Source organism: Daphnia carinata, chromosome 9 (assembly GCF_022539665.2).
Source record: "Daphnia carinata strain CSIRO-1 chromosome 9, CSIRO_AGI_Dcar_HiC_V3, whole genome shotgun sequence".
NCBI classification, from domain to species: Eukaryota; Metazoa; Arthropoda; class Branchiopoda; order Diplostraca; family Daphniidae; genus Daphnia; species Daphnia carinata.
Window position 1 is genome coordinate 9,474,255 of NC_081339.1, and position 21,267 is coordinate 9,495,521.

At 42.0% G+C, this 21,267-nt stretch overlaps 1 non-coding gene across 1 annotated transcript; it reads left to right on the forward strand.

The window, feature by feature from the left end:
* The first annotated feature begins 2,428 nt into the window (after positions 1–2,428).
* On the forward strand, positions 2,429–2,500 carry Trnac-gca (transfer RNA cysteine (anticodon GCA)). The gene has a single exon. It is a non-coding gene; the product is annotated as a tRNA-Cys (tRNA).
* The last annotated feature ends 18,767 nt before the right edge of the window (positions 2,501–21,267 follow it).

Below are 21,267 nucleotides of genomic sequence, written 5' to 3' on the forward strand. Positions count from 1 at the left end.
CGGATGAGCATTATCAATCACAATGCATTGAAGTTAAAGGGCAAAGTAAAATTAATCAGAAGAACGTGCAAAAGTTACCAAGGGAAGAGGCATTTTCCCAAATGTCTCAATGCAGGGTACACAAGCATGTCCGTCTCGTTACTGCTCCCAACATTCTCAACAAGCACATCATACCAGTCTTCATCAAAACAAGAGTGCCCCCACTTACCACCTTGCCAAATCTTCGTCGTCTCATGCTGGTGGTCTCCTGAATGAAACAGTCGCAAACATTTTAGTTGCCATCAAAATCAATTCAACACATTTTTAAATACCAGTCAGCAAGCATATGGTGCAGTCACTTATCTTCTGGATGGCGAAGACACCGCGTTTGTTATGTCAAAGGTACGGAAAATAGTCCAAAGTCATGGACATTATCTGTTTTAACCGGACTTATTCGAAAAGTACAACAACTGTCTTATTCCGCCAACTCCACACTTATCGCCAGAAGAAAGAAAACTGGAACAGAGATTTCCGTCCACTAAAGAGCTCCATCAATCTGAGATAAAAAAGGATTCATTCATTCCAATTCCGGTTCTTTGGAATTAAACGGTGGCCCAGAGCTCATCGCTCATCTCCATTCTTCTGGCCGCGGGATGTTCCCTTCCTAGTATACTCCAATCTTGCTCTTCCGACGCTTGAAGGGCTTATCTGTTGGCTATAACTCCTCTCCTTCCCGTTGGTCTTTAATACCCGTTTCGGTCTTCTAATGCTAGAGACCGTTATATATAGATGTAAGAACAGTCATCATATTACAACATCATTTCCTTGGCTACCTGTCTTTCGTAATTTAATAAAGCGGCTCTATCACCCCTCTTTCCGGCAACGTTGATTCATTCGCCGCCCTACAGTGTGTCGGCCCCTACATCGCCGGCCTGATTTGGGTTTATCCAGCCTGTGGGACCGGACCCTCTGCTCGACGGTTCCTCAGCAGGGTTGGACGTCGGAATTTCCGGCACTCTCACCGTATCATCCGACTTGCATGATCCCAGGCACTTACCCTCTCTCAACTTCTTTACTGAGACAGCTTAACTCGCCTTCCGTATGATGCAGACACTGAAGAAAAGCTAATGCATCTCCGTGGATTGCTTCCTTCCTGGTGCATCTACCTTTGCCGAGAAGCCTATTCATCTCTTAAACATGTTTTCTCGTCGTCAACCCGTTTCTAGGTCCTATTAAACACGCTGGCAGAGAGACTACCTAACCAACCTTGCGAACGAAACATATCGTTCCGATAAACATTTTGAGTCCAGATCCAAAGTTGGCGACATCGCACTAATCCACAACGAAGGACATGGAATAGACTAGAATTTAGCAATTATCGAAAAGCTCTTCGTCAGCCCAGATGGGGAAGTCCGTTGTGCTGAAATCCACAAAGCTGAAGAAACAACTAACCGTCGTGTCTATTCTTATTGTCAGTTTTCTGTTTGTGACTCATGTTTAAATCGAATAAGCTTACAATGAAACTACATGAAGTATAGTTATTTCTGAAAGAAGCTTCTAGTCCAATTTTCATCAAATAGAACATTATTCGATTCATTTGGAACAAAAATTTTATTTTTCTTTCTGTCTAAGATTATTTGGTAGAGGTAAAGCTTTCAGTGGTAGAACATTGCAGATAGAAATGCCCTCACTTAAACCTGGGTTTCCATTTAAAACTAGAAACTATTAGCATCATTCTTAGGACCAGATAAGAAAGTACATCCAAATATTTCGATATTTTTTTATTTAAATTTGTTAAAACATCTTAAGAGCATATAATTGAAAATGCGAACACTAAAGGAAAACTACTTCCTTTAAATGAGAAACAATTTTCTGTTTAACAAGAAATTCAATTACTGTCGTATCGATGTTGTTTATTTTAGTTTACATGACCAAGCATCAAATCAAGCTAACTTGCCATTTTGGAACAAATACTTTCTATTCTAATACCGTATACTAACGCGAAAGAGAAAGATGACTGAATATTTAAGGCGAACAGGAAACGCCAATGCCATAAAAGATCAGCTAACCTGACCATCGCAATGCTCCGTGTCGAATGTTCATCAAATAACGGAATTTGCTATTTACTTTGAATCGTCTAACAGAAACTTTTTTATTTTGACTGTCAATTATTGTGAAATGGGGGTATAGCTCAGTGGTAGAGCATTCGAGTGCAGATCGAAATGTCCCCAGTCCAAACCTGGGCGCCCCCTTGAATAATAAGAGGCATTGGTATCATTTCATAGTATGAGTTTGTAAAAGCAAACGGGAAACGCCAATGCCATAAAAGATCAATTAACCTGACCATCGTAATGCTATGTGTCGAATGTTCATCAAATAACGAAATTTGCTTTTTATTTAGAATCTTTTAACAGAAATCTATTTTTTTCATTGTCATATGTTGAGTAATGGGGGTAAAGCTCAGTGGTAGAGCATTCGACTGCAGACCGAAATGTCCCCAGTTCAAATCTGGGTGCCCCCTTGAATAATAAGAGGCATTGGTATCATTTCATAGTATGAGTTTGTAAAAGGGCATGCAATTAATCTGAGATATTTGGATATAAATTTCTTAAATAATCATCTTTCACGAAGATAATTTAATCTTCGAATACTATTACGGTCTAGCCGTAAGTTCCACTAAGGAAAGAAAAGGGCAGCGTTATAAACTTAACTACAGATGTATTACCGCGAGGGGTAGCCAGATTTTACTCAGAGCTCCCTCTTAGATTCTCCAGAGGACCTTGGGCACACACACATACACATACAGATACACGTATATATATAGCACTCATGGGTCACACTGCGTGCATCAAAGAAAAAAGAGACCACTTTCTCAGTCTACCGACGAGAGTACACTGCCTCGCGACGCCGTCTCACCTTTTCCACAGGGCAAGGAAGAATGGGTTTTAAGGGTGAGGACTACTCCATCTGGCACTGCGGTATAAGTAGTCTAGTTATGGCGGGGATAGTAAGCACATAACATTTGGCCCTTCCTGATATTGCGTTTTTTTGTTTTTTTTTCACAGGGAACATGACATCCCGAACATCAAACCAAAGAGAAAGAAAAAAAAGAAAAACAAACAAAAACAACATGTGTCGTGGCTTTTAACGACACGGAGCTCCCCACAAAGCATTGATGGTGACGTGTGACATACAGTAGCGACCCAAACGAAAAGTCACAGACACAATACAAGACGAAAAAGAAATATGCGCAACACTTACGCAGAAAGGTAGTGATCTGGTGGGCAGAGACGGAACAAGGGAACTACGAGGAGGACCATCGAAATCGGAGAAAGAAATTCGAAGATGGTTCTTAATTAACCAAGCGATAACCCACAATTTTAAACGAAACACTACGATTCGAGCGGAAGTTTACCTAATTGGAAAACTGAAAAAAGAAAAAAAAATTAAAAAAAAAAGAACACGAGAAAGCGACACTGACCGTAACTGGGGCCACGAGTAACAGTAGTAACAAAAAAAACGACCAAACAACGAAATGATGATAAGGAAAACAAAAACAAACAGTAAAAAAAATTACACGAAACAAAACTAAACGAAACTGGGTACTGTCTTTCCTATTCAGTCGGTTAGGGTTTTTCCATGACGTAATCAAGAGGCCACCTTGGTTGTCGACGTATTCTACCCTGGCGAGAAATAGTTGGTGGTGCCTGTTCTAAAGGGGTTGCTGATGGCTCTGGTTGAAGCTGAGTTGAGACAAGCGGAGGGTCCGATTGAATTCCTGGAGACTGACTGCTACCGATGGAGTTAGACTCACTTCCGTCAATATCAATGTCATCCGCGTCACTCTCGCCAACGTCACAATCGTCGTCGTCTTCTACTCTTAGACGAAATAACTTGAGTTGGCATACGTGGGCGTTGAATCGTCATAGCGCTTGCTTTCCTTTTGTTTACGAATTATTTTCAGGCGTACCGTTCGGCGCATAGCGTCTACACGACGGAAAAACTCTTCGCGCGTTTCTGGGCACTCGCTGGGCCAATCGACTACGTTGTCTCCCACTCGATTAGGAGTACGGCCATATACCAGCTGGAATGGCGAATAATCAACGGTGGACTGCTTAGCAGTATTGATAGCCGAAATGGCGTCGGGAAGTAAATCGTCCCAATTGTTTTGGGATGGATTTAGGTACGCCGCGAGCGCTGAGGTCAGCGTTCTATTCATCCGCTCGACGAGTTCATTGGTCTGCGGGTCAATATATGTTGTACTCCACAGCCCTCCATCGCCTCGTCCATCACAGCACTAGTGAATGCGCTACCTTGATCACTAATGATCCGAACCGGTACGAAGTGCCGGGTTATGATATGATTTTTGATGAATAAGACCACATGAATTGTTGCTGTGCTTGGTACAGCCTCCGCCTCCACCCACTTTGTTAAATAGTCAATGGCGACTATTACATGCACGTTGCCTCCATCAGTTTTCTTCAGTGGCCCAAAATGGTCGATGCCGATGGTATGGAATGGATGCAGCGGTGGGGGAATGGGCTGGAGAAGACCGGCAGGGAGATGGGACACATGTTTAAAACACTGACAATGTACACAAGATAACACAAAGTTTCGTACATGTTTAACCATTCGCGGCCACCAAAACCGATCAGACACACGGGAAAGGGTCTTCTCAATGCCAAAATGACCACTGGCCGGGTCATTATGGTTGCGTTTTAAACTTTCTTTACGGAACAACTAACAAAAACTTCCACCCGCTATCTCTAAATTTTTTTTAAATAGGACACCCTTGAAGAGTATGAACTCAAGTGTTTTCGTTAGTAGAATGGTTAGTAAAAAGCGGCCGGATCTGGCTATCTAGTTGTTGTAGATACGCAACTTCAGCCATGGAATAATTGTTTGTTTTTAGAACGCACCCTAGATGTTCTGTCATGGAAACCCCAGCTGCTGATTGACGCGCTGCAGGTTTCCGTGAGAGAGCATCGGCTAGGGTATTTTCTACCCCCTTAATGTGTCCCACCTGAAAATCGTACTGTTGTAACTCAAGGACCCACCTGGAAAATTTCCCCGTTAATTCTTTTTTTGACAACAGCCATTTCACCACAGAGTTATGGCATCAGCCGTTATATCAGTCTTGACTTGGAATGGACGCCCGTAAACGTAGCAACGAAATTTTTTCAAAGCCCACACAAGGGCCAGACATTCTAACTCGTTAGAATGATACCTACTTTCAGCATCGGTTAGCCGTCTGCTAATAAAAGCGACGGGTCCAATTGGCGATGGCTGCGTCAACACGGCTCCCAGTCCGAGATAGCTTGCATCTGTTTGAATTTCAATATCCAATTGATCGTCAAAATGGGCCAGGGCGGACGTGTGACATGATCGCTCGACAAGGGCTCCTTTTGCGTTTTCTTGGTTTTCCCCCCACGTCCATTTAACACCTTTTCTCAGCAGGGCGTGCAAGGGATGGGCAATGGCGGCAAAGTCTGCTATGAATTTTCGGCAAAAGGAAGCCAAGCCTAGGAACGCCCTCAAAGATTTGACACCATTAATTGAAAAATTGGCTAGGGCCGAAATTTTTTCCGGATCGGGGCAGATGCCCTCGGCACCAATAATATGCCCTAAATGTTTCACACTCGACGTGCCCACTATACATTTTTTTGGATTAAGGGTTAAGTTAGCTTTTCCTAGTGCGGTAAGCACTTGATGTAGTCTTTCCTGATGTTCGCTAAATGTTTTCCCGAACACTAGAATGTCATCCAGATAGACCAGGCACATCTTCCACTTTAACTGCCCTAGCACCCTGTCCATCAGCCGTTGAAAAGTGGCAGGCGCATTGGCGAGGCCAAATGGTAGTCTCTGGAACTCAAACAGGCCGTCCGAAATGACGAAGACGGTTTTGCAGCGATCGTTGTCGGACACAGGGACTTGCCAATAACCACTAGCCAAGCCGAGGGATGAAAAAATTTTGGCTCCCGCTAAAGAGTTAAAAACGTCATCTATTAGTGGTAGGGGATAGACATCCCTTTTCGTGACGGCGTTTAGCCTTCGGTAGTCCACACAAAATCGATGATCCCCGGACTTCTTTTTGACCAGGACGACGGGTGAAGACCAAGGACTCTTCGAGGGTTGAATAATGCCGTCCCGAAGCATTTCGGTTATTTTTTCGTTGATGAGATTCCGCTCATATTTCGACACTCTATAGGGCTGGGAAAAAATCGGATTACTGTCGCCTGTGTCAATGGTGTGTTCAACGTCGCCGGTACACTTAATTTGGTTTGCTTCCAGTGGAAAACATTGACGACGCCTAGCCAGCATTCCAAAAATCTCTCTTTCTTCTACCAAGGAAAGGTCATCACCGATTTTGACCTGCGAAAAAAATTCAGGCCTTTCATTTGCTTGAAGCGCAACACAGGCTACCACCTCTGACTCCGACCCCATAGTTTGGACAACCGACACCTGAAATTCGAAATCAAGACTAACCTGCGCGGTCAGTTCTTTTCTGCACAGCCGTAAATTTTTCTGACTGAGATTTACGACGTGGATTTTTAAGTTACCTTCTTTCACATTGATGAGACAAGCCGGGATTATCCACGACTTCTCGGGATGCCGTGAAAAGGTATTTCGGACGACAGCTGTCCCAGAATAATCAACGGGAATTTTCCCCCGAACAAACAACATTGTGTTACAGTTTTGACACATTTATAACAACAAAACACATTATTCAAGACACATACATTATAGCACAGAAATACAACAAAGGCATTCAACACAGACATACAAAACAAACACAATACTTACAAAACATATACTATTTACAAACACATCGCGAAGGGAAGCCAGCAATCCTGCAGAGCTCCTTCTTTAAAGGACTAACACGAGGGCGGCCAGCCAACGGCAGAGCCCCCTCTTTACGTCCTGTCGGACGTCGGGCCAAATCCCGAGTCCCAGACTAAGTAAAAGAGAGGCCAGAAGTCGACTAAGGATCGACCTGAACTCTAGGGGTGAAAGGGTGACAATAATGAAAGACATGCAAACAAAGGCTCACACAAGATGGCAGCACTTAAAATACAGTCAACCGACGAGAGAGGGCAATACTTGCAACAATTGAATCTTGCGGGATGCAAACCAATTTTAGTGGCTTGTACAGGACCGCGCCCTTCCTCCCAGCGGGCTCAAATGAATTCTCTGAGATTTGGTCCACTATTTCTTCGCCTACGATGGGTTCGTCTTCCTCCTTTGTTTCTTTAACTGCTTCCAATTCTTCCTCCTCCGCACCTGGACTATTAGCCGCTAACCAGTCTTCCTCCTGAGCCGCTTCGCATTCCGTCTTGTACGCAACCGGTAAAATTTTTCCATCCTTGACTAGGCAATTCGTTCGACTCTACACGATCCAATCAGCGCCTAAAATTACAGCAAAAGGAGCCGACCTTACGACGGCTACTTTATCAATCTTTACTTTTGTCCCGTACCAGTGAATTTCTAACGGGATCTCATCGATAATTTGGACTACACGATTGTCTATTCCGCGCAATAGGATCAAGGGTTTCCTACTATTAAGGCTAAGGGACTTAAGAATGGTTTTACTCCTTATTGTTGTGACGCTCGCCCCGGTATCGACTAATGCTACCACTTCTCCAACGGACCTAATAAAAATTTTAATTAATGGCAACTGTATCTCCTCGAAAGACGAAAGAAAACGACCCTTCCCTACGGCGGTGGTAGGAGTGGACGAGGACCTGACCCGTTTCCCGGAATTTGCGGGCAAACCGACGCAAGTGTCCAATTCCATTGCAATGAAAGCAGCGTAGTGGGCTCCCTCTTGGCTGAAAACCAGGTGGAGTTCCGTGTGGGGGGTGCAATCCTGTCTCCCTGGAACGTTATCTTTTCGATTTTAGCTGTCAACTGCGACATGGTGTTTGAAAAGGCCATTAAGGCAGCACCAATATCAGGTGACTGGGATGGAGGGGCGGAGTTCATTGAGGAATTAGAGCCAGGAAGCGGACGAGGGTGATGCGGTTGCTAAAACGAATGCAAAGGTGGTGGCTGTGAAGATGAGACTCCCAAGAACCCCTGGGGCGCCACACCCATTCGTGAGGTCAATCCTAAGTCCTCTACTTCACGTATCCGCGTCATGAAAGCGGCGACAGACTCTGGGGCATTGTTTAGCATGGCTGCCACATGTTCCCACCGGTTAAGGCCGTTAATCAAAAAGGAAACTTTCTGTTGCTCCGTAAAAACATGTGGCGCCATCCGGAAAATACTTGCTTTGGCCAGGGTATAGGCGATACCAGACTCACCGACCTGCTGTACAGGACCCTCCACCATCCGATACCATTCAGCTGGTGGGACTCTAATCGTAAAATTGAGCGCAAGAGCGGCCGACCAATCGGCCCATCGACTATTTCGTGGCCCGTCTGTACATGCCATTGGAGCGCGATACTGAACACTCTACGGATAGCCACCTGCCGACGTCGGGCATCATCCCACTGGTATACCTCCGCAACTTGGTTGACCCGCTCTACCCAATCTGCTCCACTTTCGGCGGATCTTCCTTCAAATACCGGTATCGTAGCTACAGCGGCTGAAGAGGGTCGGTTGTTTCCGTTTACCAGGGCCTGTAAATGGTGTTCACCTTGTTCTGCTGCCAGTTGCCTCAGGGCTGCGTTTTCTACTACCTGGTCGCGCAACGCCGCCATTAACTCGTTGTGTTGCTGTTGTTGCTGAGCACGCTCTTGGGCAATACCGGCCGTAAACTGGGCTAGAGCGGCTGTCAGTGCAGGATCCATGGCTGCAGTTGGCTTCTGGGGCTCTACTTCCGATTTTGGCTTTTCCTCGACCGGCGATAGATTAAATACAATGCTTCCCCTCGGGGACGTTACGCTAGGTGCTACAAGCCTGACCCTAGACACCTGCGTTTCCTTGGATGGCGAAATCTCAGATGGCCTGGAACTACGTGTCCTAATGTGGTAGCAAGGACGGTCGAAACGCTCTAACAACTCTTTCTTCGGAGGCATGCGACCCTCCCGAAAAAACAAAAAAACAACGCACAAACACACAAAAAAAAAACAAAAAAAGGAAAACAAAAACTAAATGATTACTAGCTACTAATTTACTACCACAAGAATATACCGTCACCTGTCCCACCCAAATGACTCCACGCTTAACAATAGGTGCACGCAATGAAAACAGCATTCAAAATTTACGCAACGGAGAACGGTCAATAACATGAGTACGAGCACCAACCTAAAGAAAAACGTACAAGAAATGACCAGTCTACCGCCGAGAGTACACTGCCGCGCGACGCCGTCTCACCTTTTCCACAGGGCAGGGAAGAATGGATTTTAGGGGTGAGGACTACTCCATCTGGCGCTGCGGTATAAGTCTAGTTATGGCGGGGATAGTAAGCACATAACAATACTGATGGAGAATTACTTCCTTTAAATGAGAAACCATTTTCTTGTTTAACAAGAAATTCAATTACTGTCGTATCGATGTTGTTTATTTTAATTAACATGACCAAGCATCAAATCAGACTAACTTGCCATTTTGGAAAAAATACTTTTTATTCTAATACTGTATACTACCGCGAAAGAGAAAGATGACTGAATGTTTAAAGCGAACAGGAAACGCCGATGCCATAAAAGATCAATTAACCTGACCATCGTAATGCTATGTGTCGAATGTTAATCAAATAACGAAATTTGCTTTTTATTTAGAACTTCTAACAGAAAGCATTTTTTTTCTTTCTGGAAATTGTTGTGTATAGGGGGTATAGCTCAGTGTAGAGCATACGACTGCAGATCGTAGGGTCCCCAGTTCAAAGCTGGGTTCCCCCTTGAATTATGAGAGGCATTGGTATCATTTCATAGAATGAGTTTGTGAAAGGGCATGCAATAAATTTGAGATATTTGAATTTAATTTTCTTAAATAATCATCTTAAGCGAAGATAATTGAAAATGCGAACACTGAAGGCGAATTACTTCCTTTGAATGAGAAAGAATTTCTTTGTGTAACAAAAATTGAATTACTGTTGTATCGATGTTGTTTATTTTAATTTACATGACCAAGTGTAACGAGCCTCAAGGCTAACCAAAAGGAGCCACACCTCTTACATCCCTCATGCGTTTTTACAAGTGAAAGTGAACGTATCTCCTCCCACTTTACCGTCTTAATTTGTGTTCTTTAGTAGTATAAATACTGCTTATTTTTAACTTGTAATTTGGAATTGTTTCGGCAATCCACTGACAATACACGAGGTTAAGGAAACTTTACAATTGGAGGTCCCAACGAGACCAACACTTGTGGTCCAGTACAAAGTTTCTTACCGTACCGGAATTCAGTGTTGTGCTGTACACTTCCCCTACCAGTCTCCAACAACTCTACCAGACCAAGGAACACCATCAAAGGTAAGCGAATGTCGTTTGATTTTCTTACACCAGAGACTACTCGTAAAGAGAATATTTTTACCCGAACGTTGTCGACGAACTATCCACCGTTGTACCCTGTACTTCCCAAATCAGACACCACCAACCAAAATCCCAATTGTCTTCGAGAAAATTTTTTAGACCACTAGAAAACTCTTGTGGACTAGAATTTGAATAAGAGTCAGAACAAAACATAGCCCCAGAATCAGGCCACCACAACAAAAACGACTATCCAACAAATAGAATTCAAGAAGCAAGAAGTTAGCAAAGAGACCCACAATGCATTGCAATTATATTCATATTCATTGTTAGAACGAACGTTGAGAGTACCAAGTGGTATAACAGCAGAAACTATTACAAACACCACAAAGACACTTAAAGATAGTACGTAGAATCTCTCGGTGGCAACATCGAAAACCTTGACAGTTTATTGCAACAGATTAGCATTGTGCATGGTAAAGAGAAAGAATTCCTGTTTGGTACCATCTAAGATGTAATACTTGCGCATATTGCAGAGAAAAAATACTCGTCGGACCTCAGATCCGAATTACAGAGCTTACGAAAACAGCTAGATAGCAACAAGAAAAAGGCAAAGAGTTTCAAACACACCTTAAGTAGTTCCCTTGAGCAACTCCAAGAAAGTAACGAAACACTTAAAAATTCCCTTGAAAAACCTGCCAATCGAATCAGTGATTTAGAAAAAAGCCTTGAAACTGCTACAGCAACAGAAATCCAACTAGAAAACCAATTAACAAAAACGAGAAGAAAACAACATAGTTGTTGAGAGAGAAGGGCAAAAAATAATTAGCAAACTTGAAGGTGAAAGAAAACAACTGGTTACGAGGTTAGAAACCGCTGAGCAACAGATAAATGTAGCCTCAGAAACAAACAAACAACTTCTGACAGAAACCAAAGAAACAAAAGAGATCCTTGAAAAAACCTTAGCAGAAAAAGCCGGTTTAAGAAGAAGCCTGATAGATAGTACTACAAAGAATAAAAATCTTGAAACAGAATTACAAAAAATCTACGTACAGGCAGTAGACCAAGAAGAAAAAATTAAGTATCTGGAAAACAGAGTAAAAGAATATAGAAAGCAACAGGTAACATTCGCCGAAACCGAAGAATTAGACTCCTCCAACGGACGGGGAGAGATAACGAAACTAGTGAGTGAGATAAACGACCTAACCTCACTAACAGAAGGAGATAAATCCCTTCACTACGAGATAGAATCAGAACAAATCGCCGAGCTACAGCAACTCAACGACGACCTAAACAGCTAAATCGAGATCCAAAACAATAACCTCCTTAAACTAGAACAAAAGTATCAGACTCTCAAACAAAAAATCAAAATGGGATTTACACACAAAGAAACTGCAAGAGCTGACCGCGACACAACGGATGCCGATGACACCTGTATGGCTACAACCCAACCCATCGTGAAAGCGTTAGGAGAATTATTTTCGAGAGAAGATAAGAAGTCAATTCCAGTCTTCAAAGGAAAAAGTACTGATAAACTAACAACAGAATGGTTGAAGGACGCAGAACATGTAGCACGCAACAACGACTGGGATGACAACCAAAAGTTACGATTCTTCTCCGACAGACTAAAAGGTGATGCCCTAGAATGGCATGGAAACTACGTAGAAGAACAGGGTGACGAGCTAGACTACGAGGAGTGGAAAAAGGCCACCATTGCACGGTTCCAGGACGCTTATGACTTAGCAACACTAAGGAAAAAGTTGTCCACATTAAAACAGAAACCTGAAGAAAAATGCAAAGCCTTTATCTCACGAATCAACAGCCTCTACGAATCCATTGAAGGCAAAGAAGAAAACTCGGATCACAAGCAAACCATCGTAGAAGGTCGACTCATAAACACAGTCAAGAGAATGAGAGACTATACCAAAACCAAAATCCTGATGCAAGGCATTTTACCAAAGTTGAGAGCTGAACTTTACTTTAGAATGCCCGAAGATCCTGAAGATTTCGACCAATTATATAAACAATTGATCATATCCGAAGGCATTCTACATAGCAAAGAGATTGTAGAAGACAAAGAGATAAATGCAGTAATTGCAGGAATAACGCATCACGAGAAACAACAAGACAACGAACTCTCACAACAAAAGACAGAATTCGAATTTCTAAAACAAAAAATACGTGAACTGGAAAATACTAATAAAAATCGTGAATTGTCACAGGATACCGATATCACCATTGCAGCAGCAGATCGATACGAATAAAGATCTCCGTGATCAAACGATCGATACTCCAGACCACAAAATCCGGTTCAGACCAAATAGCAGAGGTTCCAGTAGGGACACAGGGTAGTTCCACGGGGTATAGACAATCCAATTTCCCAACGTACCAACAAACACCACAGAGACCACCATACAATAGTAGACCAGTACACTACAATCAACCGAACTTTCAACAGCACAACAATCCACAGGTGTATCATCAAAACCAATCCTATACTCATCAATACCCACAGCTACGACAAACACAACCAAACTCCACCGACGCCCTTGGAAATAGAATCATTATCTGCTACAAGTGCAATAAAAAAGGACACATTGCACGAGAATGTTGGACATATATGGCACATATCAACAATCCGAACTGCCGTCCAATGCAGTAAACACAATATCCCTACCAAACAACCCCCAACACTTAATTTAGAATCCGCGATACCCAAACTAATACGTATACCCTTTAGAATTTTTGGAAAAGAAATTAACGCTTTAGTAGATACAGGAGCAGCAGCCAGTTTAGTTCCAGACAGCATATTTTTCAACCTAAAGAAGAGGGAAGAACTTAAACAAATTAAAAACACTCCCTCGCCAATATTCAGAACGGTGTCAGGAGGTATACTAACATCATTGGGAAAATTTGAGTTTTCGATTATCATGAACGACAATCACGTTATTAATCATCATTTCTTTATCATGGAAAACTTAAGTGAAACTTGTATCTTGGGTTTAGACTTTTTATCAACCAACAATGTAAAAATTAATACCATTACAACCAATTTGGAATAGAACATAGATTTGGAAACAACATCACTCAATATACAGCCTAACATTTGGCAAAGCAGGCATTCACATCCCTCTCCTCCCAGACCGTTCAACAGAAAATAACGACAACAATGGCCTTACAGAAGCAGATTACCGCAGCCTAGAATCCTTCTCCCAATCAGACAATAACAAGAAATCCAAGCGAATTAGACAAACCCAAGAAAGTGAAATGACTAACATCTCTGACGAGATACACATTAAAATCGAAATTCTATTGAAAAAACACGAAGCTCTATTTGCAGAAAAGGAATCAGATTTGGGTTTAGCAAATGATGTAAAGCATTCCATTAACACAGGATATAACGCCCCAATTACTCAACGATTGCGCAGGACACCAGAAGCATTAAAACGTATTGTCAAAACAAAAATCGAAGTGATGTTGAGTAACAAAATTATTAGAGAAAGTCACAGCCTATCTGCAGCAGCCATTGTAATGGTACCCAAAAAAATGGAGAAATGCAGATGTGTATTGATTATAGGGCACTAAACAAAATAACCGTAAAAGACAAATATCCATTACCAAGAATTGATGACACCATTGATGCATTGAGCGGATCAGTCTACTTCTCGATATTGGACTTACTAAGCGGCTACTGGCAAATCGAGATAGAAGAAGGCGACAAACACAAAACCGCTTTCATCTGTGAATTTGGACAATACGAATTTAATAGAATGCCGTTTGGATAAACAAATGCGCCAAGCACTTTTCAACGAGCGATGAATAACATCTTGAAATCAGTATTGTTCAAATTCGCATTGGTTTATCTAGATGACATCATAGTGTTCAGTAATGATATTGCTGAACATGTGACACATCTGGAAACAGTGTTCAAACTTCTTAAAGACGCAGGACTAAAGTTAAAAAGAAAGAAATGTGAATTCTTCAAGGAAGAGTTAGATTATTTAGGATACATTGTCTCGAAAAAGGGAATAACACCAAGCACGAAAAAGTTAGATGCAATCATCAAATACCCAGCTCCGAAAAACGCGAAAGAATTAAGCTCATTTTTAGGTCTGGCTAGCTATTGCAGAAAATTCATACGGGCTTTTGCTGATAAAGCCCACCCACTGACAGCGCTAACGAGAAAATCAGCCGAGTGGAAATGGGGAGAGGAACAAAGGGACGCCTTTGACTGTATGAAGAACTGTCTCATAACTAGACCTATCCCTGGGTATCCAGATTTCACGCGCGTATTTATCATCTACACGGATGCTTCAGGATACGGAATAGGAGCAGTCTTTGCTAAGATACAGACTCTACCTCAATCAGCGGATTCAGCGGAGTCCGACGTACAGGAACCCCGTGAATCAGACGGCGCGGAAGTCGTCATAGCGTATAGCTCTAAACATCTGAACGACCGCGAGGCCAAGTGGTCAACCACAGAGAAAGAGGCTTACGCAATCATACACGCAATCGATGTATTCATTTTACCGACTATAGACCTTTATAATGGTTAATGAGCAAGACAGAACACGCAAGAAGATTAGCTAGATGGGCACTCAAAATACAAGAATTCGACATCATCATTGGATACCGGCCTGGGAAGGCGCACCAAAATGCTGACACCCTAAGCCATATTCCCATAGTGCCACTAGCACGAGTAGAAACAAGGGAAACGGAAAAAAATTGTCATAAGAGAGTTTGAGAATATTCAAAAAGAAAGTGAAAGACTAAAAGACCAATTAAGGATCGAAAGATTAAAGAAACAAGAACACCTTAAGAGAGAAAATGAAAGTATTCAAAAAGAAAGCGAAATTTTTGAGGGGGAAAGTCTTCAGAAGAAGAGCGTAAGTTTCGAAAGAGAAATTGGAAGTGAAAGTGAAAGGTCTTGGAGAGAAGACAGATGGGTAGAACTACAGCAAGCAGATGAATACAGTGCGGCTCCACTTATAGGACCACCCACTTATCGGACCAAACCGGTAATCGGACCGAGGTCTGACTCGCACACTGAGTAGGGGAGCGAGCGCCACTAGTGTGGATTTAATGAAGCATTTTTTAGAACCGGGGCGCGCGAAGAGCGGTCTATATGAAAATGTCCCTTTATTGAAAGAGAAGCTGCTTAAATATGGATGCGTTGCGGTAGATGCAATAATATCCGATCCTACATTATATGACTTCGTTTCAAAAACTAAAGAAAATTTGTCTTAAGTAAATGCGTATGTTAAACATAAATTAATTATTTGTCAGCATTGATAAGCTTAATTTTTCTTCAAACAGTTATTCTGTTTAACTTCGCTTACGTTTGATGTGTGTGTCTAAAGTAAAGGTTTCAAATGTAGATTTTTTTTCTCTTTCTATACGAGTAAACGTAGCGTACATTTTAAATGTATTTTTAATTGATCTGTAATTTGCTCGTTACCAAGAATTTTGCGACACAGCCAATAAGCTTAGGTTATATACTATTATTCGTTTCTGTAAGTTAATTCAATTATTATAAAGCGTACAGAGAACCAGTCTATACGAGAAGAGCATTAGACACTATTACGAATGAGCGCGACGAGATGGCGCTGACCGCAGTCGAGCCGCTTTTCGGACCATCCGCTTATCGGACCACTGCACAGGGTGGTTCGATAAGTGGAGCCGTACTGTATTGCCAAAAGTTAATGAAGAAAAGGCAAGAAGATAGCCAGAAAAGTAAAAATAGCAGGTTCACAAGCAACTTTATAATCAACGAGAAAGGTCTATTAACAGATAGACAAGGAAATTAGTTGTCCCTATACCGTTAATCACAGGGATCTTACGAGCAAATCATGACCACATGTTAGCAGGACATTTAGGAATAGAAAAAACAATAGTCAGAATTCGAAGGAATACATCTTCCCACACATGCGACAAAACGTAACAGAACACATCAAAAATAGCCTTAAATGCGCAAAACGCAAAGCTGTGGGAGGAAGTAAAGCACCATTGCAACCTATACCCCCCAGCCTAAAGGGTGTGGGAAAGACTTGCGATGGATATTGTGCGTCCAGTTCCAGAAAGCGTAAAGGGACATAGTTATATTTTAGTCCTATCAGATTATGCTAGTCGTTTTGTTTTTTCAGTGCCGATGAAAGATCAGACTGCCCAAACAAGTGCTAGAATCTTGGTTAATGATCTTTTTACCAAATATGGATCCCCCGAGGTAGTCCTAACTGATCAAGGGACTAACTTCCTGTCGAGCTTAATCCAAGAAATTTGCAAATTATTCAAAATCAAACAAATGAGAACAACAGCATACCATCCCCAGACAGACGTATTAGTAGAACGATTCAACAGAACGCTATGTGACGTGTTAGCATGCTACGTGACGGATCAACCTGGAAATTGGGACAAATATCTCCCGTTCGCCACATTTGCTTACAACACAGCGAAGCAATCAACACTACAACAAAGCCCATTCTTCCTGTTCTTTGGAAGACAACCAGTGCTCCCAAACGACATCAAAATAGATAGACGGTACGAAACATACGAAGACACCAGTGTAATGTACTCACATCAATGGAAGAAGGCCCAGCAACTAGCGAAGGAACACCTATTTCGAGCACAGACAAAACAAAAAAGATATTACGACAAAGGAACAAAAGCAATCAAATACAACATCGGTGACTTTGTGCTACTAAAAGCCCCACCAACTGCCGGAAAATTCATCAACAGATGGAACGGACCATTCAAAATCATCAGAAATTTCTCAGATCTCACTTACGAGATTCAAAACGCCAACAATAACAAACTAAAATCGATAGTACACGTCAACCGCCTAAAACTGTACGTCCCAGTAAACCAAGGAGCAGAAGGAACATCATGTGCGACAAACTAACCGAGAAATGAAACAATACGACGAGGACCAGGAAGGCCAAGAAAACACTTCAGTAACAACGAAAGAAGGCCTCCTCCTAAAAAGCGTATATTTCGAGCAACGGGAGAGGAATCTCGTATTCTCATCGCACCTAATATTCCCGGTCCTATACCAAATTATCCTGCGCATACTAGAATGACGAATCCACGATACAACTTACGGCAACGTCACGAAGTATCGAGATTCTAAAAAGCCTTCAATTTTTCTTTTAACAGATGGAACTGATACTATTATTCATCCACTTACTCACCATCATTCCATCAACGGATGCCATCTATTCAACCGTATACTACTGTAACAACGTAAAGACCAGAGGAATCTTAGATATAGAAGCACCATATTACTGCAACAACAAGGAAACAGATACAGCACACTCACCCAGAATACCCACACTATACACTTTAAAAACGACGCAGAAACCAGCAGCTTCTTGGAAAGGCTGGACATGCAAACAATGGATAAAAACGAAGAAAATAACAGAATCATTTTGGATTGGATCTTTCGACACAATATATTCACAAGAAACTAAACTAATAACCCCACTGGAATGCTGGAAAATGGTGAACGACAAGAAGTGGGGCGATAACAACATGCAGACCGCACCAGCAGGGCTGAGTTTTACAGCCACCCCGACAGGCGAAGGGCAATGGTATGCCATAGAACAATACCACACCCTCAACTGTGTAGCTGAACAAATCACGCTACGGCAGGAAAAACCGGATGACCCAATTGACAGCCCGTTTGGACCGTTAAATACAACCCAGCAGGAAGGACACTTCATTCAAAATCAAAACACAATAGTGTGGGGAGATAGGACAACAAGTAAGTCATACTCACAAACGTTGATTAAGGGAAGCGGATATTTGGAACTTCCAACAATGCCGGAACACGAAAACACTAGCCGCCTCTAGGACACGAATCGACAGATTGAGATATCGTTCTTCAATAAACCAGATCGGGACATCACACCACAAGGTTACAAAGTTGTGGGTATACCGCTCACATACCTACGTTTTCCAACGGAAACTACAAGAAAAATATACGAAATGTTGAAAACAACTATAAATACATGCATACAGAATACTCACCTGGATACATCGGTGTGCAAGGATTACAGAGAACTCCAGTTAGCCAAACGGAAACGATCCATTCAGCAGGAAGTTAAATTCTTGCTAAACACTCCTCTCGAAGATTCAGGCAAACGTCTTTACAGCATTTCGTACGCCTGGGGATCAATAAGAATGGGATGTCCGCAATCAATCAGAATCGGAGAGAAAGACCGGTTCGTGAATTACAACGCCACGATATACATAATATATAGACCTGTCGAAAGTAAGCAGTTAACTGCCCACTTTCGCCTCAAAAACGATGATCCACTTCCACAAAGATCAGAATTCGAATACATCGTTGACCAGACAATCCGAGTACAGAACGGTGATATATGTATCACAGAGGGAGAAGCAGGCCCACTGATTGTAGCCAAATGTACGGAATATTCAACACGATGGATCCTAGATCAACAAAATTATCAATTAATTTCACAAGAATCGCATCTATGTATTACGCTAGGATCACACCAAGCTATCATACTGACAGAGTGCAAAGAGGACAAAAACAGCGTAACACAACAATGGATCTTCAAAACTGTAAACACCAATCCTAATATCCTAGAAAATTTTCCGGATACAACATTACCAGAAATGCAGGAAATTCAGCAAGAACAACGAAAGGCAATCACAACCATGATTAATTCGCCACTATTCGGAGGAATTTTAAAGACTAATTATGGCAGCGGAAATATAATCTGGGATATGATTGCCTGGGGATTATTGAAAAATGGAAAAACACCGAACGAAAAATGTCTAACATACCACGGAGTAAACAAACAAATGACGTTAGAAGAATGTGACAAAGAGTGGCCGCGATGACAAGAAGAACTAAGATAACTAGTGAGCAGCAACGATCCATTAGTGCAATCACAAACCACGGTAGCCAACTGTAGTAAAACAACAGACAGAGGCCAAACTTTTTGAATATACATCTGACTTCACCATCAGACCGTTCAACACAAACACCTGTGTCAAAGCCAACACGACAATGCTAGTCCTTCAGGAATGCGCTAACACTAGCTCAATCTGGGGCACATTCGAGCATACAGGACAGCTCATGGCAACAGATCGAGCTGGGTTACATTCACCTTCATCAGACAGAAAGTGTGTAACACAGAGAGTAGGACGAGTGAGCCTGGGGCATTGTCACGGCTCCAGCCAGAAACAACATTTCAGCTTCGAATATCGGAATCCACATCAGCCAAAAACGCTTTCAGCGGCAGCCATCATTGCACTACACACGCAACAGCCATTGGATGGGAAAACACTCCCATCCATTCCGCCACTAATGAAAAGGGAAGTCAACAACCAATCAAAAAGGAATAAAACATTGACTCCGCCCCCTGCCACGCCCACAACAGAAAAATCCACAATAACGACAAGCACTACAACAACCACGAAGCCCACCATAAAAACAACATTGGGAACAACGACAAAAACAACGGTAAAAACTACTACTACAATTAGGCCAGTTACAAACACAGCAGCAAACAAACCCACAACAACGCATAAAATTACAACTAAACCCAGTATGACATCAACTTCAACAAAACCCGCCACAACTACAAAGCCCATAGACACGTCAACAAGCACTAAACCTACCACAACTACTAGGCCTACGACAACTGTTAAAGTAACTTCAACAACCACTACAACTATGAAGCCTACGTCAACAACAACAACAGCCACTACGACAAGCTCCACAACAACAGCAACAACAACAACGCGTCAACCAAGCTCAACTACACCGAGTACGACAACGGTGAAAGAAAGTTCGACGACCCCACAGTCATAAACACAGACAGCCAAAATGACCACATTAACTACAACAGAAACAACGTCTACAATAGAAGAAAATTAAATTCAGGCCATCGAGGAAGACAAGAATGGAAATTTACCGCCAGCGGAGTCTCTGATAATTTCAATGGATCAGAAAACTGAGGATTCATTAATTAATGAAAATTTGGAAAGCAGCCTACCCAAAAACAATTATTATTAAATAAAATGCACGACCAATATAAAATCAGCATCGAAACAGAACACGAAAACAAGCTTGCAAAAGAAATTCGAGACGTTTACTGTCAACTATCAGCAATCAAAAGAACACAAGCTGTTACCTTAGCCCAAACCAATGGAATTTTGGCTGCAGCAGCCGTAGGCTTACCTATCTACACAAGATTACAAGGCTTCGGTCAAGCAATGACACTTCAACAATGCGAAGCCAAAAGAATTTTTATATCAGCGAATGAAACAAAATGTGGATTTCAACCGTTCTTTACTTACGAAGGAAAGAACTGTACAGGGAACAGATGGATGGTCAATTCACCCATATTCCAATTGTTTTTGGAAAACACCGTTAGTGAATTTAAATGGAAATCCACATACCTGGAAATACAACTCTACAACAGGAGATTGGATACGCCAGAAACCTAGCAATCACATGCCTAATCTAGACCTCATACATACATACATACCTCATACAGAATTTGAAGAACTCCACCTTAATAATTTCGACTTCTCGTTGAAAAGTCATCCAGCGCACGAGACAATGGAGATGGAACAATTAAATATCCTGAATGATCTAGTAGGCAGAATGCAAGAAGGAAACTCCAATTCTGTTGGAGATATTGTGATGTCAGAACAACAAGTTAATCAAATATGCCACATATTCTGACAGAAACACAAAGTTAAATGCGCTCTCCACGGCCAGAAACAGTCGCGATAACGCGCATACCCAGGACAGTTCCTGAATGAGAAATCGGATTATTATTATTATCTTAAAAAAATAAAATAAAATAAAATATTAAACAAACCCCTACAAGTAATAGTTGTT